The following is a 27039-nucleotide window of genomic DNA, read 5'->3' on the forward strand; positions in this document are numbered from 1 at the left end:
ATCTAATATAACGTATAAGTATATAATTGTCGCAACGCGCTGATGACATATTGACACGGAAAGCTAGTCGATGAGTCGATCGTTTGGATCGGAAAGGGTAAAAAAAAAAAATCTAAAATAAAATAAAAAAAACTAAAAAAAACCACCATCCCGAGAGACCGCCCGCCTGAGAGTATTATCATTATATTATTATTATTATATCGACGGCGGTGGCCCGTGCTCGCGTTAATGACGTTTTTAATTTACTCGAACCACGCGTGTTGTTTGTCGTATATACAATATACACATATACGCACGCTCTTGACGTAACACACACACACACACACACATGTATATATATCACTCGACCCCTCGGCCTCGATATCACACACGGCCAATTTGTCAATACACAAGCGCGTACGAAACGAAAAAGCATATAAAATATAAAAAAAAGCGCACACCCATATGAATACATGGCGTTGTTTTCTGGCAGGACTTAGGCGGCGGCGGCTAATCCGATTCGGGTCCTCGGGGCACAGAACTAATATATATATATATATACACACACATACTAGTTGAGATGGAGACGACTGCCCGACGAGGCTGGGCAGATACGGGGAGGGACAGAGAGACAGACCTAGTGAGTGTGAAAGAGTGAGAGCGGCGGAAAAAAAAGACCGTATGTGTGTGCGGCTGTACATATACTATGTATATATATATTAAATGCGCGTATAAATTGTAACCACCGCGAAGGGCTAATCATCGGGAAAAATGTGAGAGAGACACCACCGAAGAGAGAGAGACAGACAGACGGAGGGTGAGAGAAAAAAGGGTCTAGGGCTCGCTCGAGCGCGCGCGTGTGTGTGTGTGCGCGCACAACAAAAGAGTTTTATTTACATTCCCGGGACCTCCCGTGTCATGCGAAAAAGCACCCACGTCAAGTACTACCCTCCACTGGCGCACTGTTTTGTTTAAGACTTAACGGCTGTGTATATACGTATATGATATTATTTATGGTCGTGTGTGTGCAAGTATATAGAATATAATATGCGCACGCCGTGTTCCATTACTCGGTGCGGCAAAAATCGCTCACAGACAGTCTACATAGTACATACACACACATGCACACACGCGTATATATTATAATCCCTCAAACGGTGTACTCGCACACCAACACAAATACACTCGATTCAATTACTTATCAACTCTTTTTCTTCTCCGCTTATATCCATTATATATTGTACAATCCTCCCTATCTGACGACGACGATGACGTCTTTCGCGATTCTATATAAAAATTAAAAATACTCCAGAATCGTCGTTAGTGTCGAGTCTCGTTACTGAACAAAAACACACACGCTTATATGTATAATATGTAATTTTTACGCGTCTATTATACATATTATACTCGCATTCTCTGTTCGTCAATCGTCACTGAAATAATAATATACTGTTTTGGCGCGAGATATATTATGACGTAATGAGAAGATAGGTACGTTGTGTTTTGAAGAACTACGGCAACTGATCGATTTATTTATACGCGAAAAGATAAATATAAGTGATAATTTAAGATAACGTCGGATTAATACCGCCAGTGTGTATGATACTAGGTAATATTGAAAGTTCACGAATAACGCAAATGTATAGAATATTGAATTTACGGAAATGCGAAATTCCCAGTGCGAAGTCGTACCGTAATCAAAATTCAGTTGTGAATTGACATAACTGTTTCAATACAGCACGCCATGTATTGAGTTCTCGCCATCCTTCGATTTAAATATTTATTCATGCCTTTAGAGAATTTAACCGTTCTAAAATACACCTGTCTTTTACATCTAGCTACCATTTACGAACCACCAAAAAAAGAAAAAGTTGCAACTGTTGCAAGGATTTAATTTTTAAGAAATAAAATACTTAGATGATTTTTTTAAATAAATAATTTGATGATAACTACTCACGTGAAATATCGCTTCATTTTCAATATCAATACTTACTAATTTTCATACATCGTTACAATTATGTAAGTTTATTTCCACGAAGGTAATGCAGTATTGCGATCATATTGAAATGATTGAATACCTTGATAGATGAAGTTTGTTCTTCTTTTTAGTTAACAAAATATACATCTGATATTAAAAAAAATTAATGATAACACTTATTGAAATAAAAATTATATAAAAATATGATATACCTAGTTTGTGGGGAAGTTAAGTTGTCAATAAAAAAGGAAACAATAACATAACATATTGTACGCGTTCAATATTTTTTAAATTACCCACATCATTCGAGAAAATTGTTTCTTTTTTATATACCAGTATGTGAACTAGAATATGATATTTATAATACTATACGTATATATATATAAACATGGTAGTGATTAGGGCTTTGAATTTTGAAAGAACATATTCTTGATAATATTGATTGTGTACGTATCAAATCGTACATTTTTAATAAACTTTTAAAATGCTCATAACTCGCTGAATAAATCCTTTGATAAGTACTAACTATCTAATACTTCTAGCCTTAAATTGTATAATTGGCCCATTCACTGTGATATTAGAAATAATAGTCACATAATATGACTCTTAAAGAGTCGATAGTTTAAAATTATTCATTTCTAAATGACAGAATGATTTTAGTTTTAGATTATTATGAAATATATAATATGATTTATGTATTTTGGATGTGTACCTATTTAAATAATATTATAATTTACTTTTAATAAATATCGCGTTTTTTTTCTTTTAAAAAACGGGCATATTGCACACAGTACAAAACATATAGGTATAGATAATAATATAAGTGTATCATATAATTAATTCGTTTTTTATTCGAATGCGAAACGCGAAAGGGGATTATCCGCGAATAATGAAAAACCGGACCCCATATCATAATACAATACGTAGGTATATATTACAATCATGCCCGTCGACGATATTATATACATGGACGCGATTCGCTACCGTCGTACTACCGTGGTACTTTCAACCACGGGGTAACCGGTCCCTATAATAGTACTGGCATCATCATTACCACTTACCGCATACATACGACATGGCTTCTAGTCGATGAGGGATATGACGTATCTATGTAGCGCGTGTGTAGTGAGTGTGCCCTACATTTTGTTGCGGGATATGAATAAGGGAGGACCCTATAATATATTATAGGAGTGTGTATAACACGATATTACATATGTATAACATATAGGTAGGTACTCTATGTGACGTGATGGAAGAGCCGTTTTTGTTCCCCCCGCGAAAACTGTTGGAGTAAAAATATATTATACGAGTATTACATACAGCCATTTACTATAATGCATTGTGCATGCAGTATCGCCGATACACTATACGACTATAATGTATAATATTATAGTTAGGGGAGCTACAACTCTATGTATACATTACATAATATGTATAATATGTGTTATGTGTCTCTGTTTTTGAATAAAAAAAAAAAAAAAGTATATATTTTATTTTCCACAAACATAATTGCCAAGGGCAACCAAATCATAAATAAATTATAACTACTAATTATACACCCAACTTATATTTTGTCTTTGATGTATGTTCTTCTTTTAATTATTTTATATTTCAAATATTAAACTTCAAGACAATCATGAGGAGGTGTCTTTGAGTTGTGAAGACGAAGTCATTAGGGAGGTTGGGACAGGCTATGCTGAGTTGGTGAACGAAACGAGTATAGGGCAGAGCCCTATACTAAATATACCTATGATAATAATATATAAGCTCGGTATATACTGTATTTATAATATGTAATGTATACATAATAATATAATATAGATGTACCTCTATTTATATACTATATAGTATTTATGTATATTTTAAACATATATTTTCCCCAACGGACACTTTTTGACGCATATAGTGCGAGCATAAAATGTCAAGAGGATACTTGACGATATAAAGGTACATATATTACATTTTTTTTTGTATTATACAGCCGCGGGTATAGGTAATATAATTATTTAAGTAAGTACACAGGGTCAATCATATCTTACGAAATAAATTTCTGCCACGATTCCGTTATATATGAATCTAATATGAGACACCTGATGACCACGATCAAATAAAATATAAATTAACATAACAAAATAAATACTACTGAAACGAGAGAGTAACTGAGCAAATGGTATTTATATGTAAAGTATAAATTATTCGTCATGACTCATGACGTATTCAATTAAAATTTAATTTTAATATATTAAATACATAATATTTAAGTCTTAAAAATAATAAAGCACGTCATATAACAAATATAAGTAATTTTGATTCCACTATTTTAAGAGTTAGCGAGTTAAAAAAAAATGTTCAACTCTGCTGAACCAATAGTGTTTATTAAATCTGTTGTATATAATGTGTACTATTATTATAAGTATATTTAGTGGCAAAAAAAAAAAAATTGACAGATGAGAATAGGAAAAAAGTTTGCGTTACAGTATGTTTATCAAAAGTAAACGAATAAATTCTTCTGAAAACTAAATACTAATTACCTATTTACCACCGTGCACTGTATATATTATACAAGATATATGTTTAGCACTCGGTTGCTCTATGGACAAACTTCGTTAGTTTAAAATGTAAGAGAAACTTACACAGAATTCCACATTACGTTAATCATGCAATATACAATATTTGTATGCCGTTCAATGACTGACAGTTTGCAAACAAAATATAGTCAACTAACAAAAGTTTTACAGATATCAGAAACGAATTTTCACCTCAACAAATCTATATAGATTATAGGTACAATGTACATATTATGTCAATACTTTATGCAATCTATAATAACCTAGTTGATACCCAAAAATGTAAGAATATATAATATAAATACCTAAAGTTACAGCCTACAAACATAATATACAGTGTACAATAATATATATTATACATTGTTGCAACTTGGCTTATGGTAGATTATATTAAAATGGTAATCAACTAATTCGAATATTTTTTTGGTATTTAGTTAAAACATAATAATAATATACAAATATCACACACGAATGCATTTCAATTTAGAATTAGGTGTAAATAACCATTGCAATAGTTAATTTTTAAAATCGCTGGAAAGATAATTTTCGCGTTGTATACCATGCATATATTATGATGCTCTGGCATTTTGAATACATATCGTTTTATCGTTGTTACCTTGTTTACATTTTCGTTTAGGTTTTTGTAAATTTTTATTTCTATAGCGATGATCTTCTCCGCATAATAATATAAGCAACGCCGTAACGGTCGGCCCGGTTCTTTTGCGATCCTGAAAATGGCGACGCATAATAATATTAAAAATTTATTGTGATTTTATATAGGTATGCAGAGTATTTATATAATATGCGTTTAGCGTGAAATAGATGATTTCAGAGTTCTACCAGGCGCGTGGTGGCTACACATATCGATCAAGACTCCGAGTTAAGCAATTGTTTTCGTACAAGACCCGAATACACATATCATATTATTATTATATTTCACGTGTTCAGCGTACACTCGAGACGAGCGGATAAACCGCGTTAAGGAAACACGTTCGCGACTATATTATATAGATTCGAAGTATGTGCAGTACGACGCTGAGGGAATAATATTCTTGCCGATTAACATATGAGAGATAAATCTATTACGGGCGTGACGTTATAGTGCTCAGGGGTGTCCATATATTAATGCATTAATGCCTGTATTATAATCTATACACTCTTAGTTACTTGCCCTAAAAAATAATGTTTTAATTTCTATGATTACCATGGTCCAAGATTCCGTTTCTATTTACACCTTTGAACTCCAAAACTAACAGTGGTGAAATGGTGTCAACGCGATTCGTTCGTTTGTTTCTGTCCAATGTATGCATTACCAAATTTGTATTTTTGCGATGAATTTTGGCGAACCTAATCAAATATAATTTCACACTAGATAACTTTAATATTATCAGTATACTATGTATGTTATTCATTGCAGCCCCTATTTCTGTCAGTAAACCTCGACACAAAGTACTTATAAAGTTACAATATAGAATCTAGACGACTACAAAATAGTCCGAAATTGGAAGTTTACTGTACAGATTTGAGAAGTGTTTACAGGTAAACAATTTTATAGATACATGTATATTTATAGTAGTTATAATAAAGTTTATCCATTTGCTATGATACAATAATGAATGAAAATTGTTATAAATATGGTATAAACGAATGTGTAATAACGTATACCTAATTTTGTGTGTTTATGAATATATTTTCTTGGAAGCAATTCCGAGTAAAAAATAAAATGAGTAATCAACTGTAGTCAAGTCTTGAATGAATTTATTAAGTTATTATTTTATTGTAATTTTAAAATAAATTAAATCAGAGACTGCAGGCTGCAGAGACCTAGTATGATATTTGAAGTTCCGGTAATATTTTAATTATAATACCTATCTACGTATAGCCAATTATCAACCATACAATTTCCATAGAGAATATAAACTTATAATATAATAATTCTATGTAAATCAATGTATTAACATTTTGACGTGAATATCATATACCTATCTATTCTGCAGTACTTCCCTTATAGTGTTCATTTGAATTTTCTTATTATAAATTATAATAATATATTAGCTATTTCATCCTACCTAATTTCATTTATGTATGTTATGGACAATTATTATTTTTTTTGTTAGGTATATATAAATATTGCTTCTATTCAGTCTTAACGCAATTAATGTTCACAGAACAGAAGCGTCGCAAGTCTGCAAAAACTATTTTATTTATTATACTTTAACGGTTTAAAATGGAACATTCAACGAATAAAAAGGCCATTTAATGTAATACGCTTTCTTACTTACGTATTTTAATAAGTGAAATGTTAAAGAAATGTTCTGATTGGCTCTATTTAATAATAATGTTGTATACTTATTAGTCAATAGCTCTAACTTAACAAGCATATTATTATCGATGCAATAAACAATTTTATTATTGTTCGTTCTATGACGTTAATAAAGTTAAATTTAAGTTGTACATAAGGTATATATTATAATTTATAATACATAATATGATTATATGACTACTTAATGTATAGGTAGGTAAAGCCTTAACGCCTTGTAATCTAAAACTTTCATAGTCGAAGTCCTAGAGTGCACATATAGCGGCAAATAGAATATTATAATATTATGTGTATTATTAGAACTTATAAGTTTTAACACTATTTGACAAGCACTTGGTTATATATTTATATTTATTATTTATACGGTATAAACTTAGTGTAATATGGGATCTGCAGAATACCATGGAAATCGGGTTTTTATGGAAAAAATGTAAAATATCACTACGAATTTAATGTATTTTTAAATATGTAGTTTTCTCTGAATAAGATGAAATATGAAACCTATCTTACGTGGAACTGAAAAAAATATTTATTTTGTAATTCATAAACTGTATACAATCGAAATTAGTTATAATATTATAAAAAAAAATAAGTTGTTTAAAAAGCTATAGAAAATTTTTATTAATTCCGGAACCAATTGTATAGGATTAGGCAGGTAAAATTGATGGGAAAACTATCAAACACCGAATTTATAGCATCAAATGAATGGTTAGAATATTTGTAAAGTCTACATAATAATATAATTAATTGTAATCAAATTTACATCGATTCAAATAGTGTCGATAAATAATATTGACAGATAGAAGGTAAAATTAAAATTAACAATTGAAGGATATTAACTTAAAAATACAATATGGAAAGGATAGGCAATGTTGGATATTTCGTAGTCTTATCAACATTTTTATATTATATTAGGTAATGTAATAAATCCGTATCAAAAAAAAAAAATAAATATCAACATCACTTTATCGGTGGTCGATTTGATTATAAACATAGGTAGGTACCTTGTACTTAACAGTATATATTATTATGGTAAGCTTGATTTTATATTATCGTTTTTATTGCTTATAAGCAGTTTAGCAGTAGTTATAACTTATAATAAAATTGACAAATTAAAAACGATTGTACTACTTACATAATTTACTGGTATCATTATGGACACATCCCGGAAGTGACTGCACAGCACTGTTTACTCATTGAAATAGCGAATAGCAAAGTTTAATAATTTGTTTAAAAATGGATTTAAATTAAATGCGCATAAAAATTGACAATGGAAATTTATAATTAATTAAAAATAAACAAAACGATGATGTTTTTAAATTAAGATTATGATTTATCCTAGATAAACAATAAGTATTATAATATTATATTACTCGATTTTTAACTTGATTTTTAATGTTATCGTCAATACCTTATTTTATTAAAAATTGACATAAATTACAACTATGTCGACTATCATTGTTAACATTGACTAAATGTATTTTTTTATAATAACATACATACATCATCTAATGAGTGCATTTTTCATAATTTAACAGTACAGACACCTATATAATATATCTTATATTTTATATCTACATCAGTATATAATATACCTATTATACCTTGTTACTGCAGTGCACGTCATCAATATCAAATACATTTGATATGACGTTTGTAATGACATTCGAGCGTTTCTATAAAACTGATTTATACTTATATTTACCTATTGAATTTAACTCGTAGATTTAAGTATTGCATGAAAAATGAATTCATATATTCTTCTGTTTAGATCCATCAAAGTTTTCTTTTATTCAATTAACCTATACTAAAGATCTGGTGCATATATTTGTATCGTTTTTAATTTTAACATAATCCCCGCCAGTTTACGGCAATTGCAGTGAAATCGATCTAAATTTATTGACACATAGACGCTATTTTTGTCCTATCAAAACATATGACTACGTGACCAAACAAAACGACATTAATTATAATATACAAAGCGCACTAATCATTATAATTTAGCAATATTGTATTGCGTATTAATTGTATTATAATATATGCCATACTTTATAATAACAATTATTATTATCACCTTACTGCGATGTACTTTTCGCTAATTTTTTAAACCATTTTATTGATCAACACCCACACAAAATGTTCCTATACAATATTTGATAAAATAATATTATACATTATAATATACACGATATAGATATGTTATGGTATATACATTATGGTCGAAAAGTACAGGTACTTACTTACCAGCTATGATATTATTTTTTATGTAACACATTTTCGAAAAATAGCCAATACTCCCTCAGGCTGTAGCGGTTTCGATATACTTAGGCATGCGATGACTTTTCGTTCCGCTATCGTGATAACTTTTCTTTTCTGTTTGAAATGAATAAAAATGCATAATTTTCTGCGCATACACGCTATTTGCTTTTACATAACTACACTTATTGATGTATTATACTATAAATCAAGAAAACTTTTTCAATACCAAGATGTTTGTGTTTATAATATACTTAAATGTATTATGCTAATACTTAATAATATTATTTTAATTCGATTAAAAAAGTGATTTGCCGTCAATAATCGCAAACTGCATTCAATTGATTAATTAAACTTAATTGTATAGTTGTACCGGGGCTATAATAAATAATAATATATAACTACTTTTACTTAATAGCCACTTAAGCACGAATGAAATCTATTTCAAAACGGTTTTAAATTTTTGTTTCTCACGATAGTCATCGTGTGTATTACTACAATCGTTTAGCTAAATTGTTAAAGTCTAGGTTAAAATATCCAATTAATAAAATAATTTTTAATAGGTAGTAATATATATTGATAACGTATTTTTAAAAAAAATAAAAAAAATAAAAATTCTTAGATTTCTTCATTTTTATAAGTGCTTAATCTACAAACAAAAATATAATGTATTAAATATAGCGTTGAAATAAACGTACTATATTATAGTAATACATTTGAAAATCCAAAACAAATGATATGATACTATATTATACTTGCAACTTATAATGGTAGGTACCTACACCAGTTTGAAGGTATTTACAAACATAATATTAGAATTACTATTATTTATAAACTAGTTAGGTCGACTCACCAAACTAAACTACAAAGTAATAATAGTATCGATAATAATACTCGCAACGATTATTTTTGAAATAATAATTACCTACAGTATTTTTTATTCCTTATTTTTTCTGATCTAATAGCACGTAAATAGTAATTTATCATAACACGTTTGATAACTACAAATACTGATTGCCGATCACGTCGTAAAGTGTTTATATTACGAAGTCAAGACTAGAATTGTCAATATTGGCATCACATTACAATTATAATATACCTACATCAGACACCTATACATATTTTTAAAAGTGAACATAAGTTGTTTTTGTTAGAAAAAAGCTCTACACTATAAAATATAATACTGCCAAGATGATAATATACATCATTAGATTGAAAAATAAAGAAATATGGATTGTTTAAATAATTATTATAAAAACAGTAATATTATACGGCTTGAACTTAGACCGGTCACCAAATATAAGGTATATTTTAATTTGTGGATTCATGTAGGTATCTATACTATATATACCATCGTCAAACTATATAACATTATATTGTAAGAAAAAGTTATTAACACATTAGTGATACGTGATTTACAGTCATTTTAAACTTTAAAAAAAAAGATATAATAAGCTACTTTAGATAATACGTGAGTAAGCATTAAAACATATTATGATATTCGAATGGAAAACGAATTGATGTAGTAAAAGCTTTGCTCGTGCAACCTTTTATTTTGTTGTTTTCTTTACAACATGCTTAACAATTTTTTATATTTTTTCTTAAACGCGACGTACACATGCAACACACGCAGACGCGCAAAAGTGAAACGTTGAATTTTTCGCAATACAAAAAACATAAAGGAAAAAAAATAGAAATAAATAAATAAAATCGAGAAGAACTACGCGATGGGTGGCAGCAGGTATGGAGGAGAGACGTGTGATACGAGGGTCGAGACGGCAGGAAAAGAAGTATACAACAAAATAATAATAATAAAAATAAATGAGATATAAAAAAAAAAAAATAAAAAAATAAGAAAAACTACAAAAACAATCTTTGTGCAGTATAAGAAGAGGGAGCGGGAGTATATTATACAGGGTGCGCAGACGAGTTTTGGGGATTGGAAACGAGAGATAGAGAGAGCTAAAACTTTGTCGGAGTTGAAGGGTCGGAATACGAACACGGAAAGAGAGACGGTTACTGGCTGGCTGACGGGTAGTGGGTGGGTGGGTAGATAGGGCAGTGGAGTGATAACAAAGCTTAAGTTTGAGGAGAAGAGATTCTCTTTCTCTCTCTCTCTCTCTCCACACACATACACATATATACACATATACACTATACAATTCATCAGGTCGTGGAAGGGGTTGGAGGGAGGGTGCAAAGGACTACATATAGTGTTATATATATATATATATATTCGACGACAATGAAGACAGCGGTGGTTTCCTTGTTTCATATAAGTATATATATATATTATATTATACTTAGAAGGGGTGAATATACGGTCGCCCCGGGGGCCAGAGCGCGTGGTCGGGTCTGAGGGGAATCCGCCAGGGTCCGGGCGCGCGAGAATATAAGGGACGACTGCGACTACGACGTCGGCGGCGACGACGACGACGACGACAACGACGGTCCCGGCGGGGTAGTGACGGTGGTTCCCCATTGGTCGGTGCTCGTAAAAGTTTCACAGCCCCGGGCGCCGCACCCGCCATTCACCTCCTCCTGACGAGGCGACCCTCTGCACCGAATCGCATTACGCGCATGCGCTCGTCGACTGCCGCAGCGGTGGCGGTGGCTGCCTTTCCCGCGTGAGCGGTATATACTTATGACTAATATCGTATGTGTTTACATATTATAAAATACATACATATTTTATATACATATAAATATATATATATAATATAAATAGTATATATACGGTACACACTATAGGCAAAAAGGGTTCGCCTCTGTTTGTAACGCGAAATTAGCAAAAACACCAAAACGATAATACTTGAATATTATTGCATAATATTATAATAATATGACATATTATATTGTAGTAGCATGTAATACATAGAAATTTGATTAATTCACGTTAAAATAATTCCAGGTATGTGACGTACCTACATTTGTATGCATGAGTATAAAAAAAAATAATTAAAAACTAAAATAACTATCATCACAATAAAGTATGTTATTAATAAATAAAATAATAATAAATATATTATTAGCATTATAACAATAATTCGATACATATGAAGATGTATGCAATAGGAAGTTGTTTTAATATGAATTCAATATTGTAATATATTATTTAATATATTATGCCCACGATTAAGATTCCGCGATTGATGTCTTTTACATTTACTGCTTGTTACCGGAAAAAAGTAACAATTTTAGGTTTGAAATTAAATTTGAATATGTCCGATATTCATGAATATCCTTACAAATGTTTAATTGGAATAGATTATAATATACCGTTATGATTTAATATAAACTTTTAAATTGTCAAACTATAAATGTTTCCAAATGTTTTTAAGTAGATGATATTTATTTTTATTATCGTATGAAATATAATAATAACATTATGTTTGAGATGAAGTAAAGAGTCGAACGAATTATACAAAGAGCTTAGGTACTTGGTATTGTTTGTACGTACCTATGTATGTGATATATGTATCCACTGAGTACACAACCCGCGCTCTTGCATCAGTTTTGCGTGACGTTCTTCATTCAAGTGTTTCGAGGAGCGCTAAAATAATAAATATAAGATCACTGCAAGCAGGAAGTCTTGTAGCCGGCCGCCCTATGATCCAAACTTCAATTTTCTTATGTCCAACATAAACATAATAATAATAAATATAAGTATAATAACCCTTATACGTGTGTATTATACACAGCGTGCACAATTTATAGTACGCTGTAATTGGCCGTTTTAATAATGCATGATTATATTACCAACGCCACGCACAGATTTAGAATTCCCGTCTAAATTATATTTTTAATAAAACTGTAAAATATAATATTGTGTACCTTTATTATATTTATAAGCATACAATATATACGTATTACCAATAAATTTTAGGAAGTCTTGTTTTCATTAACCTGCCAACTGTGGGAAATATTGGCAATCAAACGATCGGCGAAAAATGTACGGAATTAACGATAATTTTATGATTTCGTCGTCTATTTGAAGATTGCAGGTGGAGGTGATTACCATTTAAGTACCTAAAACATGTCTGTCGTCTAGAACGAGAAAGCGGACAAAATCGATTTTACTCATCGAATGAATATCACTTAAAAAACGGCGCCTGTCATTAAATCCCTATTTGTGCTGTCGTGGTATATATTCACACGAATCGATATTATACGCACCTTAATGCATAATTAGACAAACACTTCAACACTATACTAAGGTTGTATGCTCTATAAGGACCATCGGCAAAACAAAATATTAAATAGATTATTGTAAACATTCAAATTGTTTTTTATTTTGTATTTAGCATAATACGAGCTTATACCAATGTTTTTAAAACTTTTAAGAGAATGTCAGCGCACTGTGTATTTTCTTTCTTTGATCCATGCGTGACATAAACGAAACGTGTACATGCAGAATCATTTTTCTTTTATGATTTTGAGTAATCTTAGAGTAAAATACTAATTACAAAAATGATAGAGAATAATATTTTTGAGAGTACAATTTAAATATCATTTAAATTTACAACATTTTTTTTTTTTATTTTGAAAGTCAAATACAAAATCAAATAACAATAAAATATAAAACCGATATGTCATACTCTCAAAAATATTATTTTCTATAGTTTGATTTTACTCTGAGATTGCTCAAATATTATAAAAAAAAAATTGTAGATTAAATAGTTTTATCTATGTAGTTGTGCGTGGATCTGAGAGAGAATACAAATATTGTGCCGACATCCTCCTAGCTTATTAAGTGAAAACAACATTGTTAATTTATATTTATTTAATAACAATAAATTATAAGTTGAATATATTATTACCATATCCATTGACAAAAAAGCTATGGTTGTTTTAGAAGTGTTGTGAGCAGAAATTCATTTTTTAATGATCAATCGTATAATACATTACATCGATACGATGATACGTTTACTTTGTGGATTATAGTGGAATGGTTTGAAATGTTTACAAAAATCGAGATCTTTGGTGGTCTTCTCGATCAAGGTTCCTATGTATATGTTTGAACATTAGTGGCTATAAAATATTGTCATTGAGTAGAAAAAAAAACTTATAGTAAAATACCGTTTGACATTGGGTCGATTATTCCTCATATCCTCGTCCCGCGTGCATTTTAATCGCATGAGAAAATAATAATATATATAGGTACGTCTTAAGTCTCCGCGGAACCCACACACGTTTTGTTTGCTCTACTTACTTGTCTCGTCGCTATTGTATATACGTACATGCGTACCTACTTATAACATTATATCGATTGAAGACGGTTTCACGTCTGTTTCCTCTTCGACGGAGTAAAACGTTCACGACAACGAATTGAGTGTACCTATACAAATACGACTGTGTATATTATGTTAAAATCATACGTATATGTTATAATAATATAATGGCCGAAGATAAATAAACATAAACCCAACATTGTCGATCGCTGCCGTACCTATTACATTATTATGTGCAGATGATCATGATCATCCACATTGTGTAATACGTCCGCGTGGCCATTGTACATGATCGTCACAATTATTATAATAGGTGCATATTGTACAAATTATTGTGTCATCGGCTGCCTGGTGTAATTCATAATAATATGTCAAGGCATCCTGCTAAACTGAAGTTGCCGTAAAAACATGTACATTGGTTTTGAGAGAAATTCATGTTTGTATTTTTCATTTTATTTTACCTTTATTATTTGCTATTCTATTTGATATTTTGATTTAGAATAAAATACATTTACCTTTAAAGTTTTTAACATGAAATGCAATGAAATAATAATAAACCTATAATTATAACATAGGTATCTATACTCAATTTCAGTTTTCTTTTTTTCTATTATGTATCGTTTCTCGTTATTCTTTTCTGTGTACACGCGAATTTTAATAATAGTAATACTATAGAAAAAACTTGGATTTATTTTCATCCAATTTGTATTTATTTATTTTACGTTTTTCTTTTTTTTACTCACGATTTTTTACATAAAATCTCGGGCAAACCACAAAGGGATCGATATACGTGTTTTTCTATGTTTATATTATATTGTGTGTATATTCTGCTTAAACGGAACCCATATAGTTTTTTTCACATTTACTGAAGCACAGTGAGCTTCCATATTCATATTTTTTTTCTAAAATATTATTATATTGCATAACAAAAATATTCCAAACACTGTATGGAATATATATTTTGATACTTCAGTATAAGTGTATGTGTGTGTCGTTTGCACCTCATCGCGGGTACAACACTCGGCCCCGGAGGACATAACCTTCAAAGCGGTAATAAAACATATTATTATTGATAAACTGTAACTCTGGCGAGATAATATTCGATGGAAATTAAATATAAATCAATTCTCGCAAACGTTATTGAATATAATAATACAATAATGTGATAATAAATCACGTGATATTATTATATAATAATATATAGGCATAGGTTGGATGATAATAAAAAACCGAAGTATTATTTTTCCACGGGTCTCACAAAATTTGAAGAAAATACATTTAAATAAAAAATCCTGTTGAATAAGCTTATAGATTATGTTTAAAAAAGAAAAATCGTATTATAATCGTGTATGACTCCTGTGGTTATAAAGCTTATCAGACAATTAACATAATTGAAACTACTAATACGTAATAATACATAAATATTTAGCTAGGTACTTGCCAATAAATCGATGAATAAAAAATCAAATTAAAAAAAAATTTAAATATTTTTAAATAATCCTATTTTAAAACAATAATAATAATTATTGACAACAAATAAAAATATTCTTTGAAATATAAGAAATGTACCTAACATCTTTATTGTTTTAACATTTTAAAGAACGTTTTTCTAGTTTCAACTAAGGAAATTTTAGCAGAGGTAATGCAGTTAATACTTTGTATTAGTTCAACAAAATATTTGTATTTATTTTGCCAATATAATAATAATTGTTCAATAGTTGTGCATTAAGCTAGTAAACGAGTAAATATTGTTTCTAAGCAAATTTCGTTACAAAATAAATAAGTTAATATTGATCCGGAACAATTTATTTAGAAAAAAAAAAGCATTTCAATAATGAAATAAACACGAAACATGTTTCTAAAACCAGTGATCCTTGATTTGTTTTTTTTTTCCATCAGGAAACCATTTTGTCTTTAAATTTTCAAGTCACTCAGTGTCAGGTGCCCCGCCCGGGGCCTTCAACCACCCGCCAATGTATGATTTGTATGCGCAGGAAAAGTTTTAAATGAAATAATAATGAAAGAAAGTATAATATAGGTATGTAATACTGCTATAGAAGGTTTATATAGTTATTTATATATACGTATAATGTATATAATAGTAATGTAATTTGAAAAAAATTCGTCGATTACAACTGTCCACGGTTTGTTTTGTTATTAAATAAAATACGACCCCGTTACTAATCATATATATACACATCAACAACAAACCGAAACAAAACAAATAATCAAACCGTTTACACACAGTCTCGACAACCAGCAGCAGACTCTTATATATTATATATTATATTCTACGCTCAGTAATAGCGATCAAAATTATTGAAGATTCGCAATCGATTTACCTGCAGTGTTATTACATTGCCAAAGATAATGAATTAGTTTTTTTTTTTTAAATTTTCATGGAAACTGAAGGAAACAATGAAATTTCACTACATTTACCAACTTTAATATAATAAAGGTTAAGGTTATTATATTAGATTTCAAAACACTGCCGGACAATCTGATAAGACATCTAAAACACGCTGCAGTTGTGTGATATAAAGTTTTTTTATGTAATAATATTGAAATTTTTTTCCAATTCATTGTTTTACTTACTTGTATCGAGATAAAAAATAAGATAAATACATTAGTTCCGCATCTCCTACAATTGTTTAATGATATAATATGCTGACTTAATAAATATTAGTATGTTGTCATACACCATGGAGACCTGCAACAAAACACAAAATTGAAAAGTAATCAAATAAAAAGAGAATATAGATTATAGGTGTAAGGCGTTTAGATATTCACAATATACACTGATATTTTATATTATAGTGATTAGTGATATATTTATAAACTTTATAACATGAATTTTTTATTTCATATTATTTTAAATTAAATAAAAAAAATATTTTTCAAAAAATGGTCACATTTACTAATTAATACCTTTATAATATCTACCAAGTCAATACATCGATTAAAGTGGTTGTATCAGCTTGATTCCTATAATATGTCATGGTTTGACATGTACAACGTGAGCAAATTCTGCTCTAAATGATATTTAAGTTGGAAAAAGACAAAAGTATAAAATGAGTAAAAAAAATACAACGTTTAACTAAATCGATAAACACGTGGTCTGTCCTTAAACGGAAATATTATATTATGACTTATTAGTGTATGACGAGAATAAAATATTGTTTTTAATCGTGCGTTTGGTGGTAAATGCGAAGAGTACTGCTCGGGGCAAACGGAGCGATTGTGTGTGTCTGTGTGTGCATGCGTGTGTTGGTGTTTATCTGTAGTGAGCTCTAGATTACATATTTATACGTATAGGAATTATAATAAATATTACGTTTAGAGAATTTTTACGAAAAGTTAAAATGTTGCATTCGCAAAATCCATAACAAAACGAAAACAGACGAGACATTTCATCGTAGGTAGTTTTACACAGGTAGCTGATAAAGTGTCGTTTCTGCCGTCGGCAAAGATATAAAATATATAAAAACAACAGCGATAAAGGTGCTATATATAATATATAGCACGGGTATAATAAAAACGTCAATTGTAAATACTAGACTTGATCTTTTACCGATAAAATTACGTAGGTTTAGTAGAATAATATGACCCGATTATCTATAGAAGACTAAAATTGTATGTTATTGTGTACAACGTCAAAAGTTACAAGAAATCACTCTAAAAAATAGAAAAATCAACGAATAATAAATAAAATAAAAATTTGTGAAATCTGTAGAGAATAAACATAGTTTCATGGCAATCATTTAAGTATTTAATAATTACTTTTATTATAAATGTAATTTTTTAAAAAAAAAAACGTTTTGTATAATATTATATTAGCTAAGTGCACTTACACTTAGGTACTCAACTAAGAACTTTCATAAAGTGAATTAAGTAAATAAAAAAGTGAAAAGTGTTTGTGTAAGTATTGATACACTTTGAGAATAATGTTAAAATATGTTCTGTAAAAGTTAAAAAAAGGTAATTTTGACCACATTTACCTTATTGTAATTTTAATATTTCGATTTAGTTTACAAAAAAAATTTTCAAAATCTGAGTAAACGACTCATAGGGATAATAATTATAGAATTATCTTAGTTTTAGCACTCCATAAATTTCATCCTTAGCATGATATTTTTTTTATTATATATTTTGACAACACACTCTACAAATGTACGATTAAAATAAAATTAATTGGGCGAAAAAAAAACAGCATTAAATACACATTTTGCAATACTGTAATGTATTTTTAATTAATATAAATGAGAATAATGCATATTATACAGCCACGATGACAACTAGTCTCTCGGACAGTTAATCACCTAAACCCAACCTTGAGAATTTAGTGCCCTGACGCTTATAGCTTACGGAAGGCTATAGGTACGGAAGTATACCGAGCTCATATAAGCTGTATCACATATTCGATGAGTTTTACAGTATATTCGCGTGCGGCATATAATATTCTATACACCGATCGCGATCTGCAGTGCGAGAAAGCGCCGAGCCACCCCTCCGGTGGACTACCTGAGTAGATACCCACCTATAATAGTAGGTAGTATATATAGGTACCTACGTATAATATACGCACGTTAGGCGGGTGACAATAAAACACAATATTATAGTAAACGCGCGCCCGCACCCGTACGTACACTTCACCCCGCAGTGTCAACGCCGTCGTGCCCGCGGGGCGGAGACAGGCCGTCCCTTTGGCCTCGAGCACTCCGCCCAGAGCGTCGCGCAACCGCTACCGCGGTAGCCTCTCCGGCGGCGACCGGAAAACGTTTGTGTCGCGCAATTGTTGTGCCGCGTCCGTTCGTAGTAGCTCCAGGGCCGACGGCGTACACTATACAGTTGCAGTCCACGCATCACCCGTTGCCCGCACGCGCGTTTTTGCCCGTCATTGTAAACCGTATAATATCTGCGCGGTTATCGTGTCATCGTTGTGATTTTATTTTCTGGAACTTCCCGTAAATATTTTTACGAAATCTCCCGAATTTCTGTTCTCCTCTGAGATCTTACGCGTGAACGACATACGGTTTTTTGCGGCACCGATGACAAAAACGTCATCCGCAAACGACTACAACTGCTGCACCATCGTCATCATTCTGCAGGTACGTACTTACCCGAATAAACGGATACATTTTTCTCGTACATCGTTTTTACGTTTTAAAGAAAATGCACTCAATTAAATTGATCTATATTTATGAATAAATGTATGTACGAAAATGATTGATTGTAGAGAGCCCAACAAGAGGTGGCTTCTGGTATTATTATTCAACTAAAAAAATGTGTACGGGGGCTCGTATGCTCAAGACTGTATATTATAGAATTGATACTTCTTTATGTAGATATATTGCAATATGTTAATACAAATATACTACCCACATTCATACAGATATTATGAACGAAGAGGGTATTGTTAAAAGCATTATTTTTTTTACAATATTTGATGTTTAAAGAATAAATATTTTGGTTGATTTGATTATCTAAAGTCACTTATTGACACAAGAGACAAAACACTTTCTTTGTATTAAATAATATAAAAAATAAACATTTCATAACAATATTTGTGCGTTTCTATTAATTTTTTGTAATTTTTTTTTTTTTTTAATCGAAATGTTATAAATAATAAAATAAATAAAACGCTCCCGAGACGATAGTTGTTGCGATGCCTTATTGTCATCGGAATGACGGAATATTATCATCGTGAGCATAGTCGACGATTCGACGCGCACGCTCGTCCTCACTGATTTCATATTTCTTACGATTTCGGATTTACACGCGAATCATTTCAAGTCCCGCGATCGATGGACAAGGTTACAGCGACGACCCCGATGACATATTTTTAAGCTTCTAAGTGTTCTAATAGTCGTTATAGTCTTAAAATAATAATTTTTATATACATAAAAATGTACGTATAGTATAATATATTTTTATAGATATATTTATAAACTATAATTATAAATTTATTCCTTAACCTACGAGTCCGAACCGATTTTACTATTTTTTGTCTTATGCATTAGTTTTAGATATATATGTATATTGTATTATACATAATATTATAAACATATACCTAATACCTGACACGCTTGATATCGTACCCATATATTATTTTATTATATTATATGGTTTGTATTGGGTGAAACGTTTTGAAAAGGTCAGTTTCTTTTCGGAGTTTGTCTATTTCCCAGGCTTTGTCGCCGCGAGCGTTTTTATTGATTTCATTTCGACATAATAAATACGGCACGAAACAAATATCGATTAAAATATAGATGTGTAATAAGGTAATATTATAGTTTTGCTACTTATTATTAAAAAAAAAAAAATTTAGAAAACGACTTTCCGATCATATTCCATAGTTTGTGCGACGACCGGTCACATAACATTATTTAAATGATACAGTCACGCACCAAAAACTGATTTTTTCAAATTTCGAGGTCTGTACCTGTCAGACCCACGGATTCTAGGTCTTACAACGTTACAAATCGTGTTTTTTAACAGTCAAGGAGTGCGAAGATTTAGATATATGCGCTTTCGGACATATATTTTTGAAACGCCACGCGTATTATTATAATATTATGATAAATTATGTTTAAACTTTAAGGAACGACATTACAACAAAGTTATTATTGTTTCTTTATTGAATAACTCATTCTATAGAAAGTTTCACTTATGTAAATTGTTTGAATTCATTGTTTATACATAGATATAGTACTTTAAATGACTATATTATAATGTTTGAATAAAATTGAAATTATTTCATAATATATTCGGAAATTATTATTTTTATTATAGTTTAATTGTATGCATTTCTATAAAACTAAAATTTTCAATAAAAACAATATATAATATAATATAAGTAGGTATCAATAATATTTTATTTATTATGTAAGTATATAAAGATTTTAATTTATCATAAAATTTATTTTATATCTAATTTTATTTACATAATCGAATAGTATATGTACTAATAATCTAAACTATATATTACTATACTTTTTAGTAGAGTTTTTTTTTTGTTTTTGTTTTTATTTATATGATAAATATTAATATGAGAATTTGATTATTATTAATAAATATCCTTTTTATATATTATATAACAAGTTGAATTAATGTCAAAAATAAATTGACTTTGTAATTGAATTTATAATGGTTTTTTCATTTATGTATATAGAAATTTAAATGAAATAATTATTTGGTTATTTATTAACATCCTAATGTAAAATATAAAGAATATAATATAATACTTAAATCATATTTTTTTCTTAAACTCAAATTTCAAATTGCTATGAAAATAATTAAAATAGAATTTTGAAATTAAAAAAAAAATTATACTTGTTTTTATTTATAAAAGTATACTATAGAGTAGTATGATTGAATGATTTGTTGTACCTAAATATTACTTAGATACTCTTACATATTATATTATTTTATTATAATAATATACAGCAATTATTTTATACAGTGAGAGTTAACCGTTGAGTTTTTGTTCATTATTTGTTTTACTTTATTTCTATTATAAATTGAAATAAAAGTGAAGCACTTAACTTAGGGTAAATTTTGTGTATGTGCTATATAACTTCTAAAAATTCGTTGAGTTCATTTATTAAAAATAGTTTTTAACTTCCGAATATTTTAACAATTTCAAGTTTAAAAGAAAAATATTTAAATTTATTGTTTCCATACCATTATGTAACACAATTTCAGTTGATAATTATTAAAGTATAAAATAAATACAAATTGTTTCCAACTTTCCAAGCAATGTCACCTTCAAACCATTTTAATAAAAAATTTAATCGCTTTAAACCATTTTAAAATAATTAAAATTATGATCACTCCCAAAAATATTCATTTTTGAAATTTACTTAATTTAGCTTTTCTATGATTAATTTTATTTAATACGATATAATTACACATTTGTAAACTCTTTTTAATATTAAGAAAAATTTTGTTAATATAGGGAGTAAAAAAATTCGTAATTCAAAATAAATATGTTTAATGAATTCGAATTCATTTGGACGATACAATATTGCAACAAATAAAAATTAAACGATGTCAGGTGTAATTAGAATTAATTAATAATCAATGACAATATATATTGGCTGATAATAATCTCGAAAACTTTGTTATTTATCATTTTTTTTTTTTTTTTTTAATAATAATTATTACTTTTTTCAATACGAGTACCATAAATTATGAACTTTTAATTTTATCTTATTTATTATTTTCTATAAACAATAATAATATATCATTTAATTTTTATTATAACTTACAAGTGGTTTCAATGCTTTGCTTAAAAATAATGTAATCATTCATTTTATTTGCTTTTTACATGGCTAAATGTATTTATCTATTTTTATACCCACAGGCCACAATTATTCTAAATATTTAGTTTGTAAGTATATGCATATTACGTGCACGCGAATATATGTACAATAATATAATAATTAAAGAAATTTACAAATTTTGAATTAATATTTAGCTTTTAAAAATGAAGTTATCGTATTCATTAAATAATTAACTCAAATTTATCCCTGGTACAATCCGACTACAATGAATGATTATTTGTAGAATTTGTATTTATTATATCAACAGAAAATTTTTAGTGTTAATTAATTATATGTAATATAGTGTTAGTATATAAATTATTATAAAAATATAATTTTGTTTAAAATAATTATTAATTAGTATTTTATCGTATTTATTGTATAAACTGTGAATGATAGTAGTTTATATAATTTTTTACACTGACAATATACATAATATACATAACATTTAAATTATTCCAATATTAACTGAAAATATTCATAATTTTTCATTAATTAAATAGTACCTACTTGAAATTTTTCACTGCAGAATTTTAGATTAGAAATATAAAAATGAGTAGATATTTTAAAGTAACTAGACCGGTTTAGCTTCTAAATTTGAGTATAAGTATAGGTACCTGTCATTTTTTTTTCGACATGAAAATATATAATATAAATGTACTTTTATACTCATATTCCATACGATGTTATTCAACAAAATAGCATAAAATAATATTTCTTGAGTGAAAAGTTATTATTATTCTTTATAATATTAGAATGATTTACGTTGTACCAGTACGTTGTAACTTATAGATATATATTTATTACTTATAATATATAAATTAGTTTATCATTAAATACAAAATCTATATGTAATATATAATTATTATTATGAATAATTCATATCTCATTAGTTTTATAATCTAATATATTATTATATTCACTTTTTGTACAATATTCGGCTTTCATACTTTAATACATACATGTTACATTCTACATACATATTATATCCATATATTTTTTTAATAACTCACAAAATTGCATATACCTAGGTATTATTTAAAAAAATTAAAAATAGTTCATATTATTAGCTCACGCCGTTAAAAAAAAATAATAATAATCTGCAATGTTTTATTGATCTTGGATATAAAACTTTACCACAATCAAATAATATAGTACGTATATCATACCTTTTACTATAGTATCGAATTTCTAAACTAAGTATTACCTTACTATAATTTGGATAATATATTTGATAAGTTCATTCATAAGTCCTTATTCCTTAAACTGCATAACACATAAAAGTGTGTAATCACACTCACAAACATAAAAAAAATTAGCCAAATTCAATAGGCACATTATAGTAGCATACTTAGAATTGAAATGTTAGTCGGAAAAATATGAGATTGCTCCTGTAAAATATACTTACGAGTCTTAGCCAATACGCATTTATAAGTACTTATGTTAATATATGTATACTCATTTTAAAGCAGTAAAATGATTTCATGCAGTATAATTACCTTCACTGTAATGTTAAATATTAAGGTTAAATGAATGATTACTACAATAATGTAAGAGCCTATAATAATAGCTTATAATTTTATAAGTGGTCGAAAAGGAATGTTGTTTCATTTAATTTATCGGAAAATGGCATAAGAAAAAACCGTCTACAACAAGATAGCGTAACGTATTATAATACGATTCAAAATCGTTTCGTGCCTGAGTGGAAACTTTTTTAAAATAGTCGTATGGGATGTCGACGAAAGAACTTATATAATATACTCGTATTTGTATATATTGTGATCAACTGTTGTCGCACATTACAACGTCGCGTATAAGACGATAATCGTTCCATGGGGAACTTATTCAGTTTGATATTATGATACACACGACAGTTAATAATAATAATACCAATTACAGTAAAGGACTGAAGGACGGTTTTAGCGAGTGAAAAGAATGTTTGAAATATTTTGAATTCCTCGGTATAGGGGAAAACAATTCTGAAATCACTTATTACTATTTTAAATAAATCGACCCATTAATGTATACAATACTTATTATAATATGCATATACGAGAGTAGGTATATATTATAATACGTCGGTGGGGTATTAAAAGTATATATACTCGCTCGTACCTATAATATTATAACGTTATTATTTAGAGCACGTAGATATATACCTATGTATGGCGTATATGTGTGTGTGTGTGTGTGTTACTACTGGACGGCGGCGACGGCGCGTGTAATAATAATTATATGGTTTCGAACGCGTGTTTTACATGACGTATACATTCTTGGGATGCCTCGTGTGGATACCGTCTACGGATACTCAAACATTTATAATATACCGTCCGAAAATTCGAGCACGCGAGATGGGCTCGGTTATGAGATATTATATAGTGCAGCGCGCGCGCGCCCGTACCTACGCCTCCGCGTGTGGGAGATTTAGATTTCTCGATCGTTTCGTGAAAATAAAAAAACAAAATCCTTTTTATTTCGACGAAATTCCCATATCGTGTCGATAATGACGCGACGAATGCCGTCCGATCGGTGCAATGTGTGTATATTATATGTATAAACTCGTATAATATATCTATACAGACAGCGGCGTTTGTGTGTACCCGACATGGCTCAGAGGCTGTGTTTTTTTTTTTACTTATTTTTTGTTGTTTTTATTCGTATAAATAATATATATACATCTATATATATATGTATTATATAATATTATAAAAAAAATCATCTCGTCCAGAACCTTACCGGAGGGTAGCCCCGCCGTAAGCCCGTAACGAACCGCCGAGCGGCGTATAATTTCGAATTAAACGGTTTGCGCGCGCGTCGATTAACTCCCGATGCTGCAGATATAACACAATATAATAGTTCAGTATACCTATTCAACCCCGTCGGTCGCGTGATTTCAGCGAAAAGAAACACGATCGTTCGCCCTCTCCGCCTCGGAGGCATGCCGATAACATTACGCATAGTATTATAAATACGTATTATATCGTTATATTTACACGCCGCCGCAGCAGCTCTCTCCGTGGGCGCGATCGTTGATTAACTGCACGAATACGCGTAAATATGTATACGTGTGTGTACATGGTCATATTTTATTAATATCACGGAATGTCGTGATATCGAACGAGAATTGAGCGTGTGATCTAAATATTATTATTTAAGAACCTGTGAGTGCCGAGCGGGGTAGTCTTCAATAAACGTGCAAAAATTCATAAATAATTTTCATTCGCCCGCAAATATAGTAATATTATATATTTAGATACATAATATTATAATAGGTTTTATGCATATTATATATAATAATTTTAAGTACACATATAGTGTTATCATATCATGGCTATACGGAAAAGCAGTGGCGTATTTAAGAGAAAATATGGATAGACTTTACTTCACCATGAGACTTGATGAGACTTTTTCTAATATAAGTGACGAAATTAAAAGTATATATAAAATAAAAAAATGAATGATATTATTGAAAAACATGGAAGTTGATAAACGCTAGTCTGAGAGAACACAAACTCGTTTCACGCAATAAAATATTGTACCTATACTTATTTATATTAAAAAAAGGCATTTGCTTTTAAAAATATAAATTTAGTAGTATACAGTACTCTATGCACTTATGAATAATAAAAATAAAAATTAATCGTACTCATATTTACCTATGAATAGTTTTTTTTTTTGATAGGTATACTTATATATTATAACTTCCAATAACACCTTAGTATTTCTTTATACGTATACTTATTATAAATAATATAACACATATTATTGTAAATTATAATTTATAATTTATAACTGTTAATTATCATTATTATTATTATTATTGATGGGTATCAAAATAAAACTAAATAAGAAAAATATTATACCTATATAGTTGAATTCAATGATATAAAGTTTGCTAATCTCTGATTTATCAACTCCACTTCATAATCCTGGAGGTGTAATAATAATCGTACTCGTCAGATTAATTTACAAATACATTATATATAATATAATATGTATTATGTATAAAATATGTATAGTATGTATTATTATATAATATATATATTATATATACATGTCCACCTTTCTATGGTACATTCATGACGTTTTTGACGTAAATCATATATTTATTATTTATATATTGTTTAGGTATGATATATAAATATATATATAATATATACGTGTACCTATATACTATATAATATACCTATATATATAGTTGTACTGTTTTATCGGACTACGAGATCAACGACGCGTGACGGAAAAATAGGCGTTACTAAAAAAAAAAAAAAAAAAACAACCTTAGTTTTTAATACATCACACATGAATTATACACAGATTTTTACAGCCGTACGCATATTCGTATTTAGAGGTAGGTACTACATATTAGGCATCCAACTTTGAC

General features: G+C 29.2%; 1 protein-coding gene and 1 long non-coding RNA gene across 2 annotated transcripts in view; one reads left to right on the forward strand and one right to left on the reverse strand.

The window, feature by feature from the left end:
- Positions 1-13778: 13778 nt before the first annotated feature.
- On the reverse strand, positions 13779-15428 carry LOC126551509 (uncharacterized). Its single transcript, XR_007605434.1, has 3 exons — positions 14550-15428; positions 14180-14438; positions 13779-14105 (listed from the first exon to the last, which is right to left on the reverse strand). It is a non-coding gene; the product is annotated as an uncharacterized LOC126551509 (long non-coding RNA).
- A 3719-nt stretch (positions 15429-19147) lies between these two features.
- The window catches only part of LOC114120883 (transcription factor AP-2-epsilon), a 172754-nt gene continuing 164862 nt past the window's right edge, over positions 19148-27039 (forward strand). Inside the window, exon 1 of the mRNA XM_027982960.2 lies at positions 19148-19439. The gene's annotated coding sequence lies outside the window, so the exon portion shown is untranslated. The remainder of the gene's footprint in view (positions 19440-27039) is intronic.

This window comes from Aphis gossypii, chromosome 3 (assembly GCF_020184175.1).
Source record: "Aphis gossypii isolate Hap1 chromosome 3, ASM2018417v2, whole genome shotgun sequence".
Classification (NCBI taxonomy): Eukaryota; Metazoa; Arthropoda; class Insecta; order Hemiptera; family Aphididae; genus Aphis; species Aphis gossypii.